Source organism: Cygnus olor, chromosome 3 (genome assembly GCF_009769625.2).
Source record: "Cygnus olor isolate bCygOlo1 chromosome 3, bCygOlo1.pri.v2, whole genome shotgun sequence".
NCBI lineage: Eukaryota > Metazoa > Chordata > Aves > Anseriformes > Anatidae > Cygnus > Cygnus olor.
In genome coordinates, this window is record NC_049171.1 from 4,734,278 (window position 1) to 4,747,268 (window position 12,991).

A 12,991-nucleotide genomic window follows, 5' to 3' on the forward strand; every position below is an offset into this window, starting at 1 on the left:
CGGTGTCAAAAGCCTTACTGAAGTCAAGGTAGACCACATCCACAGCCTTTCCCTCATCCACTAAGCATGTCACTTTGTCATAGAAGGAGATCAGGTTCGTCAAGCAGGACCTGCCTTTCATAAACCCATGCTGACTGGGCCTGATTGCCTGGTTGCCCTGTAAGTGCTGCGTGATGACACTCAAGAAAATCTGCTCCATGAGCTTCCCTGGCACTGAGGTCAAACTAACAGGCTATAGTTCCCCGGGTCTACCCTCCGGCCCTTCTTGTAGATGGGCGTCATGTTTGCTAGCCGCCAGTCAACTGGGACCTCCCCTGATAGCCAGGACTGCCGATAAATGATGGAAGGTGGCTTGGCCAGCTCCTCCGCCAGTTCTCTCAGTACCCTCGGGTGGATCCCATCCGGCCCCATCGACTTGCGTACATCCAAGTGTTGTAGCAGGTCGTCAACCATTTCCTCGTGGATAGTGAGGGCCACATCCTGCTCCCCATCCCCTTCCACCAGCTCAGGGTACTGGGTATCCAGAGAACAACTGGTCTTGCCGCTAAAAACTGAGGCAAAGAAGGCATTAAGCACCTCAGCCTTTTCCTCATCTTTTGTAACTAAGTTTCCCCCCCCATCCAGTAAAGGATGGAGATTCTCCTTAGTCCTCCTTTTTGTGTTGATGTATTTGTAAAAACATTTGTATTTGTAAAAACATTTTTTGTTATCTTTAATGACAGTAGCCAGATTGAGCTCCAGATGAGCTTTGGCCTTTCTAATTTTGTCCCTGCACAGCCTCGCAACATCCTTATAGTCCTCCTGAGTGGCCCGCCCTCTTCTCCAAAGATTATAAACCCTCTTTTTTCTCCTAAGCTTGAGCCACAACTCTCCGTTCAGCCAGGCCAGTCTTCTTCCACGCTGGCTCGTCTTTGGGCACGTGGGGACAGATCACTCCTTCTTGAAGAGTGCCCAGCCTTCCTGGACTCCTCTGCCCTTCAGAACCACATCCCAAGGGACTCTGCCAATCCGTGTCCTGAACAGCTCAAAGTCAGCTCTCCAGAAGTCCAATACAGCGGTTTTACTGGTCCCCTTCCTGACTTTGCCAAGAATAGCGATCTCTACCATTTCGTGGTCACTCTGCACAAGACAGCTCCCCACCACCACATCTCCCACCAGTCCGTCACTGTTTGTGAACGGAAGGTCTAGCGGGGCACCTCCCCTGGTAGGCTCAATAACTGGCTGCATCAGGAAGGTATCTTCCACGTTCCCCAGAAACCTCCTAGACTGTACTTTTGTGTACTTAGAAGGTGGAATTCTCTACTTTGCATGTCTAAGATATACAAGTTCCATCTACTGAAGTATTGTCTTTCTAGACATTCATTTTTTTCTTTGGAGTTTGGCTCAGTGTGTGAAGATGAGTGGTTATCATCAGTCAGCTGGTGTATGATAAGATCTTCTGCAAGAGAAACTGAATTAAAAATTCAGGAGAGGGGAACAGGATGAGACAGGATACTGACCATAGATATTGCCTCCTTATACTCACACTTTGATTGCAATGATTAATAATTGCCATTAAAATGATCTGTAGCAAATCTACACTGTAGCTACCCTAGTTGAATTACAGGGTTTTAAAGTATGGTATATCTAATTTGATGCATGGTTGGGAAAAACTGCTAGTTGAGATGGTAGAAATTAATCATGTGCATATAGCAATTTTCTGCTAGAGAACATTTTTTTGAGATGGAAACTCCTGATACCTAAAATTAACTCTTGTTAATGAAAATGCATCAACAAACTGTGGGTCTCATGTGACATGACACTGGAAAACAAAAAACACCAGGTATTCATCTAAGTGTGTCAAGCTGACCGTTCCCACAGCTAACAGAGAGAGGCAGTCCATAGGGGACTGATCCCTACCTTTCTGAGTGATTTTTCTTATAATCAGTGAAAAGATACTCCAAATCAAATTAATCTAATGCAATGCTGACATCTGAAATTTAGAGTCCTACCTCTGAACTACTCACCTTAGGCTCCTTTTCTGGTCAGTGGAGAGGAATAAGTATCTCAGGGCTGTAACTGATCTCACCAAAAGCAAAGCAATTAAGTAGGTCAAATGAATCAAACCTTAATATTTCTGTTTCTGTCAAGGGCAGATGTGGATGTCTACATTAGAGAAGTCTCATATACCCCTTGAGTACAATCCCACCATACAACAGTTCAATGGTACAGGCAACACTTGGCTAATTCACAGTCAGATTATTGTGTGTTCCACTAAGATCATAAGAACATAAGAGAGATTTTACTGAATCTCACCATCTATCTCAACATGCTGTTTCTGACAGCTGCCAAAAAGCAGATGCCCAGGGAAGAGTCATAAAAACAGGGCAAACATATCGTATTTCCTCCAGCATCTTTTCCAGCCTCTAACCATCTGTATCTTCAGAACTCTCTAAGCCAGACTAGTTTTTGATGTGTTCAGCAACCTATGAATGTGTCCCATCTCCCTATAAACCAATGTCAAAGACCTAACTATGAGCAGCATCCTGCAGTAAGTAGTTTCTCAGCTTAACTGCAGGCTGTGTAATTAGTTTCCTTTTGTGTGCTTTGTTCCTGCATTCTGCTAGTTTAATTTGAAATAGAGCAAAGTGATTTCTGGAACAAAGTCAGTGTGGAAAGACAGTCTGCTGGCTTTCTCCAACCTGAAGCATGCAAATGTTGGTGACTGTAGCAACCTCTGTGTTCCAGTAACCTATGTTAACTTTTGTTTGTTCTTTCTAGACAGCTTAGCTGATGCTAAGTGTCAGAACTGGATGTTCTGAACTGTAACCCTATAGACATTTCCTTATCTATTGTTAGAAAAATGTGTTATATGTTAATCTCTACAACTGTGTTTAGGCTAAATATTTTGAGGACCCTGAAGTGTATCATAATGAATATCTTTCCTTGTCTTGTACAGTTCTAATTTCAATACAGCAGTAAGTTGTCTATACTTTTTGGGATGTGACATTACATGTTTATCTATTTTTAGCTGTTTTTATTTTCTCATCCACAATTGTTACCACATCCATTCATTCTTTTTAATTTTCTCCTTAAAATTCAGGCATTTATTCATAGTTTTTAACCAAGGCACTTGCTTCACAACTGGATTTCAAAACTGAGTGAAAAAAGAGAATGTTAAAGAATGACAAACAACTAGGGCTGGCATCTGGAAAATTTTATCAGGATCTTCTGAAATAGAAGAAGAAATAACAAAAGCCAAGTCACTCTGTCTGGGTCAAGGTCTGAGAACAAGGTTTAGTTAACCTCCTTGCAGAGCACAACAATAAAGTTAGACATGATCTATTGATCATGAAAGTTGTCTGGAGAATAGTATATAAGATAAATATAAAAGTAACTTGTGAATAATATGGGGAAGAGACAGAAAGGGAGACAGCTAAATGCTTTTGAAGATGGAAAGAGACAGATGACCACACAGCAAAAAACTACACTCCTTTATTTTCTTATACTAAGTTCACTTACGAAAACAAAAAGTACATTTTGGCCAAGCCATGAGAAAGAGAAAAGAAAGGAGCGTTGATCAGAAGATCTCCAGAGGTCCCTTGCAACCTCAACCATTCTGTGATTCTGTGATTCATATGGAAAAACAAATCTTGAGAAGGCCTTGAGAACAAATGCAGAACAACAATGAACAACTGAAAAAATGGGAACAAAACTGTCATGCACCAGATGACAATTTCTTCCGGAGTTTTTCTTTCTTATCATCTTTTCCTATCTATTCCTCCTGTATGGAAAACCAGTTTACAACTTGTTCTGCAAGACTTCTGTGACTTGTAAATTCTTTTTTGTCTTCTCTATCTTTTCAAATTTCCAAGTTTCCTTCTGCATCTTGCAACCATCAGAACTGTCAGTCAGAGACAAAGTGAGTACCAAATTTTAAGGTCACTACTGAGTTATGCCTAAAACAGAAAGAACCTCCATCTTCACACCAGTATGGCACACATTAGACTGATTTGGAAAGCTTTGCTCCATCTTTTTTTCCTTCATGATTTTCCCTGCTTGTGTTTTCACAGAAAAGTGCAGAAATTCCCTTCAAATCTCAATATCATAATAGCACCATCCTTTAGTGAATATTGAGATCAATTTTATAAATTTTTGAAACTACAAATAATTTATTAAAAACTGATATATGAATTAGAGAGCAACAAGATTATTATTATTATTTAAGCAAAGAGAATGTTTATTCTCTATTGACAAATGTAATTTCTTTAGAATTCTACTATTTTTTATGTCCTAACTTTAATCTTGTTCATATTTTTAGAATGCTTTCACATGGTATTAGAATAAGTGGCAACAGATTTACATTATCAATGACATACTGCAACAGTGAATAGCTAAAAGTAATTACTGAAGATTGACAATGGGCAATGAAGATAAATTATCTAGCTCAAACTACACAGCAAATACTTTCACATTACCAACAGCGTCTTCAAAACCAGGGTAAACGATCTGGAAATGGTTAGAAATTCTCCACAAATACTGTTTACAGCAGACAATGTGTTGACAATCAGACGAGACAGACGAAATAAGGTCTGGCCTTATTTGTTATTTTTGTTTGCCAAACTTTCCCTTTATAATATACACTATAATGGGGTTTACTTCATTTTTCACACATCTCACACAAGTATCACTTCCTAATTAACAATGTTAATGAGGGCATTTGACTCAAAAATTTTATTAAAATTTTTGCTGTTTAAACAGATTAGATTTACAAATAACTCAGCAAAATGACCATAGTATTCAATATGAAAACACGGTCATCACCTACCCTAAAAAGCTTTCTTCAGCAGAATATATTCAAGAATTTCAGTATTATGTTTATGAAATACTAAATAAAGCAACATCTTCAACAGAAAAAAAAAATATATGTCTCAAGGGAAGTTTCTAATCTCATTTCTATTAAGTGAACAAAAAACCACCAACTACTTCCTTTGAAGATTACCATATTACCACCACAAAAAAAAAATAAATTAAAAAACAAACAAACAAACAAACAAAAAACACTTCCCAGTGGTCTGTGCTAGAAGAAACTAAATTGTGCTCTTTTCCCCAGGAAAAGTACTTCCAATGTGCTGAAATACTTTTTCATTAATGCAGCTTCTATATTTATTCATTTACTTATTTATTTATTTAGATCGTAGTAGGAAAAGACAAAGCAGATTCTGTGCAGAAAATATTTACTTTTCTGTTCGTTTAGGCCCACAGAAATTCATATGAAATTTGCTCATTACTCCCGATGAAAACTCAAACTATATTTAGTGACAGACAAATCAGTGGTTGGATAGACGTAAATTTTAGACCTCTGTTCACATATCTGTGGACTGTACTCTCAGAGGCCTTATTAGCATTGTATTGACTTGAGTTCCTTGTTACAGTGTTATCATTTTGTTTTGTTAAGGGGGAAAATGGAGGAAAAGAGTTGGAAAGGATACTTTACATTTCTTATAAAGTTCCTTGTTCAGAAACAGCTCAGGAATTACCATACCAGGTTGAAATGGTGTCTCCAGTTCTCCAAAGTGGTGTCTACCACCAGTTGTCTACTACCAGAAAACAAAATCCCACCTACAGCAGGCAAGGGATAATGTTGGCAATCTTGGTGCTCTAGGCCGTTTGACACTGAGCGTATATTTAGTATATGTAACACTACCACAGGGCTTTTTAGTATTGCTGAAATGTTTAAATCACTTCTTACTATTAAAAGAAATGCTAGTGGCATCTCTTCGGAGAACAGGATATTGACAAGTTTTCATGTTTATTGGCTGGAAAGGGAAGTCGCCATCTCTCCATCTCTAAACTTACTTGCAACAGGAGAAGAATCTATTCTGTTACATCTTTTGTCTAGAGCTAAACTTGGGAACTATTGGCAAAAAATGGATCAGGGCTCCAGATTCCCTGGTTCTGACAGCACCAGCTGCAGAGAAAACATGACAGAGAAGCATCAGCAATAAAAAGTCTATGGAAATGATCCAAATTGTAGCACGGTAGTAAGCTGAAAAAAAGCATTTGGATGTTTCTCTGAGGTTCATTTACATGCTGCTATGTTCACACTCAAACTAAAGAAGACAGTTCATAGGATATGACTATTTTGGTGGTACAGTGAAGAAGACAGTGTTGGTCCTTGGGTCTGGTTTACTAATTTGTTTTAACACAGACACTTCAAAGGTATTTTCAGGAAGGTCCTCCTCTGTTGTTTCTCTCCTGCATGGCTTAGATCCCATAATAATCGTTGCTCTCCTTACATGGCGAGGGCTGAATCCCTGCTGGCTTTCTGATCCTATTCACAGCTGGTTCCTCCACAGTCCTTGGTTCCAACACTAACCTAGTCAATATTTGATTTTTATTTTCTTCATGACTCTGAAAGCATCTCATAACACCACATTTCAATTCTTTGGTTCTTTCATTTATTTGGTAAGGTCCCTCTGTGGGATTGATGTATTTCCTGTATTTTGTATCTCCTGATTGTTTAGCTTGCAGACTTCTGTGAGCAAGAATTGTCTTTTTCTGGGTGTGCATGAAGCATGTGGACCACTGGAGGCTCTAAATGAGGCAGTAGCAGAGACAGTAAAAACAACCAGATAACTGACTATTCACTAATAATGACATTTATGTAGCAAATGAGGATTTATAAACAAACACAACTAAAGATGGATTTTATTCCAGTGTTTTCCTCAGCTACTTCTTCAATTACTCAAATTTTGGCTTACATGGAAAATAGAGTATTTTGACAAAATAATAATAACAGAAAATTTAAAGTGACACCACTTCAATAATTTTAAATTATTAAATTAGAATGTATGTTTCAGAAACTCATACAGTATGTTTTGTAATTTTGAGTTATGATGAAGTAGACCAGAAATCCAGACTGGATTAGAAGAGCCCAAACTGATATATAGCACTCTGTAACTACAAGAAAATTCTATAACATCTTCAGTGAAACAGATCCCAATTCCCAGAACTCAATGGGAATCTTATAGCTGAAATAAGATGGAAATAACTTTGGAGTGCACTTTGCAGTCTAAAACAGAAATCATGGCCACAGTTCAGCAAAGCACTTATGCTGTTTTAACCACGTGAACAATTCTTTCTACAGGATTTCTTCTCTGCTTAACTCCAAGCAAATGCTTAAATGGTTTTCAAAATCAAGGCCAAGAATTTATAATTATTTCTCAGACATGCCAATATTTAATTATTTTTTTGTATCATACAGATGATAGAAGTGCTTGATATCATAAAGATATAATGTCAACAAAAACAAAATGTTATGAAACTCACTTTGTTTTTATTGATTTAATGTGGAAGGCATTCATATCCTGTATAGATAGACTTGCATAAATCCTTGCAAAGATGTAATGTTTCTCTCTGAAATGAAAATTCTATGACTTTATCTTGTTTGCAAAATATATATCAATTTATACTATACATCTTGGGTTATCATGTTGAAAGCAGATTTCCAAGGCCCTCTCTTAATCTTCATTTTTCTTTTCAACAAGCAGATACTGGAAATACAAAGCAATAATATAAAACCAAGCAACAACATGAGTCAACACAAACTGATTATTTGCACACATTTTCCTGAATCCTAATTGCTTTCAATGCTCTCAGAACAGCATTAGATGGAAAAATAACAACCGTCATCATACAGTAAAAGGCAATTACACCAATTTGGAAAAGATACCTTGGGAATCTTCATATCAAGCTTGATTTACCCTGACATTCTGCAAACATGTATACCAATCAAAACAGTTCTGAGTCTACTCCAACACAAAATAGAGTTCCCTGAAGTTCATTGGAGGTAAAACTAAATTTTCACAGTGGTCCCTTCTGGCCTTTAATGTATTAATCATGGTCTTTTTAGATTAAAGTACCAGAACTGCCTACATATGCCATCTTTCTGATTACCTCCTACTCATTTTATTATAGTTTTTCTTTCCTTTTCTACATTTAGACTCCGTGACACTTTCCAATCCTTATATATATAGTACATCTTGTCCTTCTTATCTGAACTGGTTGGGTGAAACTGGATGTACAGTTTTGTGTAGAAATACCAGAACAGTATTTCTGAATTAAATAGTTTTTTGCCTAATTGATGCTTCATCCCACGAAACCATGTCCTTTATAACTGAATAAAGCAATGCCTGAAAAGCCAGTTCAAGGTTATTCAGTAGAATAATCCAAACAAAGGTTATGGTCAAAAAATGCATCAGTGTTCAAATGTCCCAAAGACCTAGGAATGCCACTACCTACTGCTACTTAGCACCAGCTTAAACTGTGGGAACAGTCACTTTTGCCTCCAGGAATAAAAAAAGGTTGCTAAAGAGAATCATCAACCCATAAATCCTGGCACCTCCTTTTGCATAAATAACTGCATAAGGAATTAAAGCCTATCTTTGCTCTGCTGTGTTGGTTAGAGGCAGAAATCAGCTGTATGGCCCTAATAACCTGTTCCAACAAGAAATTATATTTGTCTTCCACATAGGAAAAGTAGGTGGAGGACTCTTACTGGGGTCAGTTTACCATACTAAATTATCTGTCATTTGAGTTCCTGCCCGCTTAGCCTATATAAAAAGTAAATAAATAAATAAATAAATAATTTTTATCAACACATTAAAGAACATGGACATCATCTCACTGAAGTCAAAGTACCTGCTGCAGACTATGGCTAGACCTTGGCTCAGTTTACTCTTAACACAACAGGTAGGAATAAAGACACAGGAACTTTACATGCATATCAAGATGCATTCAAGCCTTGGCATAAATCCTGCAAACTGGCCAACAAATGCATGGTCAATCTGTTCTATTCAAGAATTTATTTTCACACTGTGGCTTTGGAGCAGGATCAGAAACCATGTTCTGGCTGAATGTCTGTCATTAGAAACTGTAAAAAAGTATCTAGAATAAGACAATCTTCTTCCACAAACAAAACTATGTAGTGAAAGAGAACAGGTTCAAACGGATAAATAAACATGAGAACAAGGCAACAGTGGAAGAACCAAAACCTGATCCTGCAAAGTCAGGTTTATGAACTTTTACTTTATGTATTTATATGATTCCTCTCTCATAAAGCTTTCATAAAGCATAAAGCTTCACTTATCACAATCACCTCTCTTAACTCTAGAAATCTAAAAGGTGGGTATTAAGGCTAAGGTAACCTCCTAAATTACCTTTGGAGGCACTGACAAATTTATGGCCTCCAGAAATCACCATTACTATGGAGTGAATAGTCTATAGGAATTCATTTTTATATAGTGATGTACAAGGAGCTAAGATGAAAAAAAATCTAATCTATTGTGTGTATGTCTAGATCTTAGTTGATTACAATAGTACCATAATCACACTTGAACACATAGCTTTTTTAATAGCAATGTCTAATGTTAGTTGCATAGGGTAAATCTCTTCAGTATATGTTTATCAAACAGTAGTGTGTGTATATATGTGTGTGTGTCTACTCTGTTCTCGTGAGACCCTACACGGAGCACTGTGTTCAGCTCTGGGACTCCAACATAAGAAGGTCATGCAGCTGTTAGAGCGAGTTAGAGGAGGCCATGAGGGTAATCAGAGGGCTGGAGCACCTCTTCCATGAAAAGAGGCTGAGAGAGTTGAGGTTGTTCTGTCCAGAAAAGAGAAGGCTCTGGGGAGACCTCACTGAAGCCTTCCACTACCTAATGGGGACCTACAAGAAAAAAGGAGAGGGACTTTTTATCAAGGACTGTAGTGATAGGACAAGGGGTAATGGCTTTAAACTAAACTAAACAAAACTAAACTTTAAAAAAAAAAAAGAAGTTAGATTGAGATTAGATATTAGAGGAAATTCTGTACTATGAGGATAGTGAGGTATTGACGCAAGCTGCCCAGAGAAATTGTGGATGCGCCATCCCTGGAAGTGCTCAAGGCCAGGCTGGATGGGGCTTTGGGCAATCCGGTCTAGTGGGTGGCATCCCTGCCCATGGCACAGGTTTGGAACTAGATGATCTTTAAGGTCCCATTCTATGATTCTATGGTTCTATGTCACAGCAGCTGGGTAAGAAACACTCCAACATTTGCAAACTCACAGATTATTTAGATTGGTTTGAGATTGTTCCTTAAATCCACTGGCCACATCCTTCAACTAAAACTATAATTAAAAACAAAACAAAGCACAAAAAAGCAGCCTAATGACTTTTTCCAATCATGACAGGAATTACTGAGTGACTCAACACAAGCAGTTCTTATTCTCAAAACTGTTTTGAGTGGACTACCTGCAGACTCAGAGAAACATGCTTTCATACATTCCACGATGTGCTGTTTATACACATTGGATTATCACAAGGGATGAAAATAAATATAACTTTTTCCATTTTCATTAACATTTAGAATTTCACAACAGAAGTAAAAAAATATATATTTCCCATAATGTGCACAAAGCCATATATATAGCATTAGAGATAGTTCCCTGTCTATATATGAAACAATAAAATGGGTTAACTGCAAGCTGACTCATGTCTTCAGTCCCCTCAAATGTCATGTTGTCACAGATGCAAACAAGAGCAATCACTAGGAAAGATAATGACAGTGGCACCACCCCTGCAAATTCAGGGAAAGATATGAGACATCAGTTTCAGATGAACCACTTCCTCAGCCATCTTTGGTGACAGCTGCTGGCACTCTGGTAACCTGCTATGCTTTGCAGAGTTCTCACAGAGTGAAGTAAAGCTAGTAACGAAGGTGAACTGGGGTTTGTAGTTGCTATTGTGAGAGGGGAAAAAAACCACTAAAAAACAAAAAAAAAACACTACTATTTTCAAAAAGATTTTTCTGACCTAATAGGTATCACATGTAACTTTGGCCATTTTATTAGTACTGCAAGCACATATCTCTGCCTCTGGGAGGGAGGGCAAGCAGGGTTCCTACTGAACTGAAGCCTCCTTTTTATGAATCATGGTCCCAGTTAGGAATTGATTGGGTTATAATGGTAACTATTTCATGCCTTTTATCATTTTTTTCTGGCCCAAACCCCCTAACTGTTGAATGCCTTTGATTCCAGGTAGCCCTGCAGACCAAACTTACTTCTGAGACTGTGAGCTGGCACCTGTGTCATGAACTGAATTGTTAACTAGGGTTGATCCAGCTTCCCATAAAGTTGGTGGCAAGCTTCCCACTGACTTCAGTCAGCAATCGTAATTTCAGAATCCTTGTCACTTCTGACGATGCATGAGATTGAAAGAGCATGGGTTGGCTTTCGGATCCTAGAACTGAGTATGTGGGGCTGACAGCTGGAAAAAGAATCTATCTTTATCTCTAACTATGTTATCTAGCTACCTGTCTGTCTATATATCTACAGTTTTCCTGGAGCAGATTTAGAGAGTCTCTTCACTATGTGGGGCTGAATGTGTAGAAGAATATTTTCTGGTATGGTATTCTGGGGATATTTTGTCTTTTTCAAATTGTCTTTGTCATTTTGTCTTTGTCAAATACGTTAGTCTTATATTTATTTTAAGCTTTCATAAAAGATATTTTCTTTATGTGTCTCATTTTGGGCCTTTTTTCACGCGTTAGCCATCAGAGGGATAAAAACCTAATTTATGGCATTTGAGGTATATTTTCAGATGTTGATCAATTACTCAGCATATAGAAATAAACAGATCCCACATTTGATCAGTACCTCCTTCAAAAGATGTTTATCCACACTGCCTGACTCATCAGCTGGGGTCTTGCTTTATTGTTGGTTTATATGACAATTAAATAAAAGAGAAATATAAAAGATGCAAAAGTTTTGCTGCAGAATACACTATCAAATTGGCAAATGAATATTATTTAGACCAAATAACATGGAATCATTTTTTCCAGCAAATGATTAAAAAAATATATAAACGTCAAACATAAGTTTAACAGAGCAAAAGTTCCCTCTCAAATATTTGTGATACAAAGGGCCAAAGAATAGAAATTAAGAAGAAAATATAATCTGAAACTCTTTTTTTCTTCTTTTTTTTTTTTTTTTTTTTAGTCATTGCAAATGCTTTCTGTGTTTCTGTCGTTTAGAGTAGTTCAGGATGAAACTGAAATGTTCCAAAATTCTTCTTGTAAGGGATATTTACACACATCTTTCCCTGAAGAAATGCATGTTTAAGATTCAGTCATTGACTTTGGAAAGAAGGAAGATGCAGCAGATGATATTTCTTGAGGCCTAGGGGAGCCTAATTGAAAATCTATTTTAGCGCTATTTCAGAGCAGATTTTATTTCTTTCCTGATGTGGGGAGGATACATGTATATGGATTAACAGCAAAAGTATGAAGACAAACCAGCCAGAATCCTAGCTCCACACACTAAAATTTACCGAAATTAAAATGACATTTTAGTGAAAATGTGGAAAAGGGGAGGCATTGTGGATTCCAACCTCTACTTTATATCTTCTGTTCTAATTATACACTGGCTCAGTCTGTGTATGCTAAGTGTATGTTTTCACTGGAGCTGCTATCTTCAAGTGTCCAGAATGCTTACCGCTCACTTCTCATTTGTTCAGCTAGGCAGATTATATTTGTCCCTATATGCTCCCAAATTTCACTTTTTTTCATCATTTTCTTTGAAACTGTATGTGCCTTTTGCAAGACAACTCAGATAATTTAGCCAAAGTGGTATTGATAAATAACAATCAGTGTAACCTGGTAATATTACCCATTCCATTGTCACTAATATATATATATATATATTTTTTTGGGGGGGTGGGGGGTGGGGAGGACAACTGTAGTATTAAGGTTGGAGCAAAACATAGTGGCTTGATGTTGTCAATGATTTATGTAGGAAAAGCAATTTTGTTCCTGGATGTGTGTGCATCTAAATAGATCTGTAGGGGAGAATTCACAAAGGCTAATTTTGGCCTGAAGAGGCAGATATCTCTGGACTGCCCTATAGTCAGGAAAAAATGGGAGAAAGACAAATTCCTTCAGGGAGTGATTTAGGGAGTGCATCCTCCAGAAG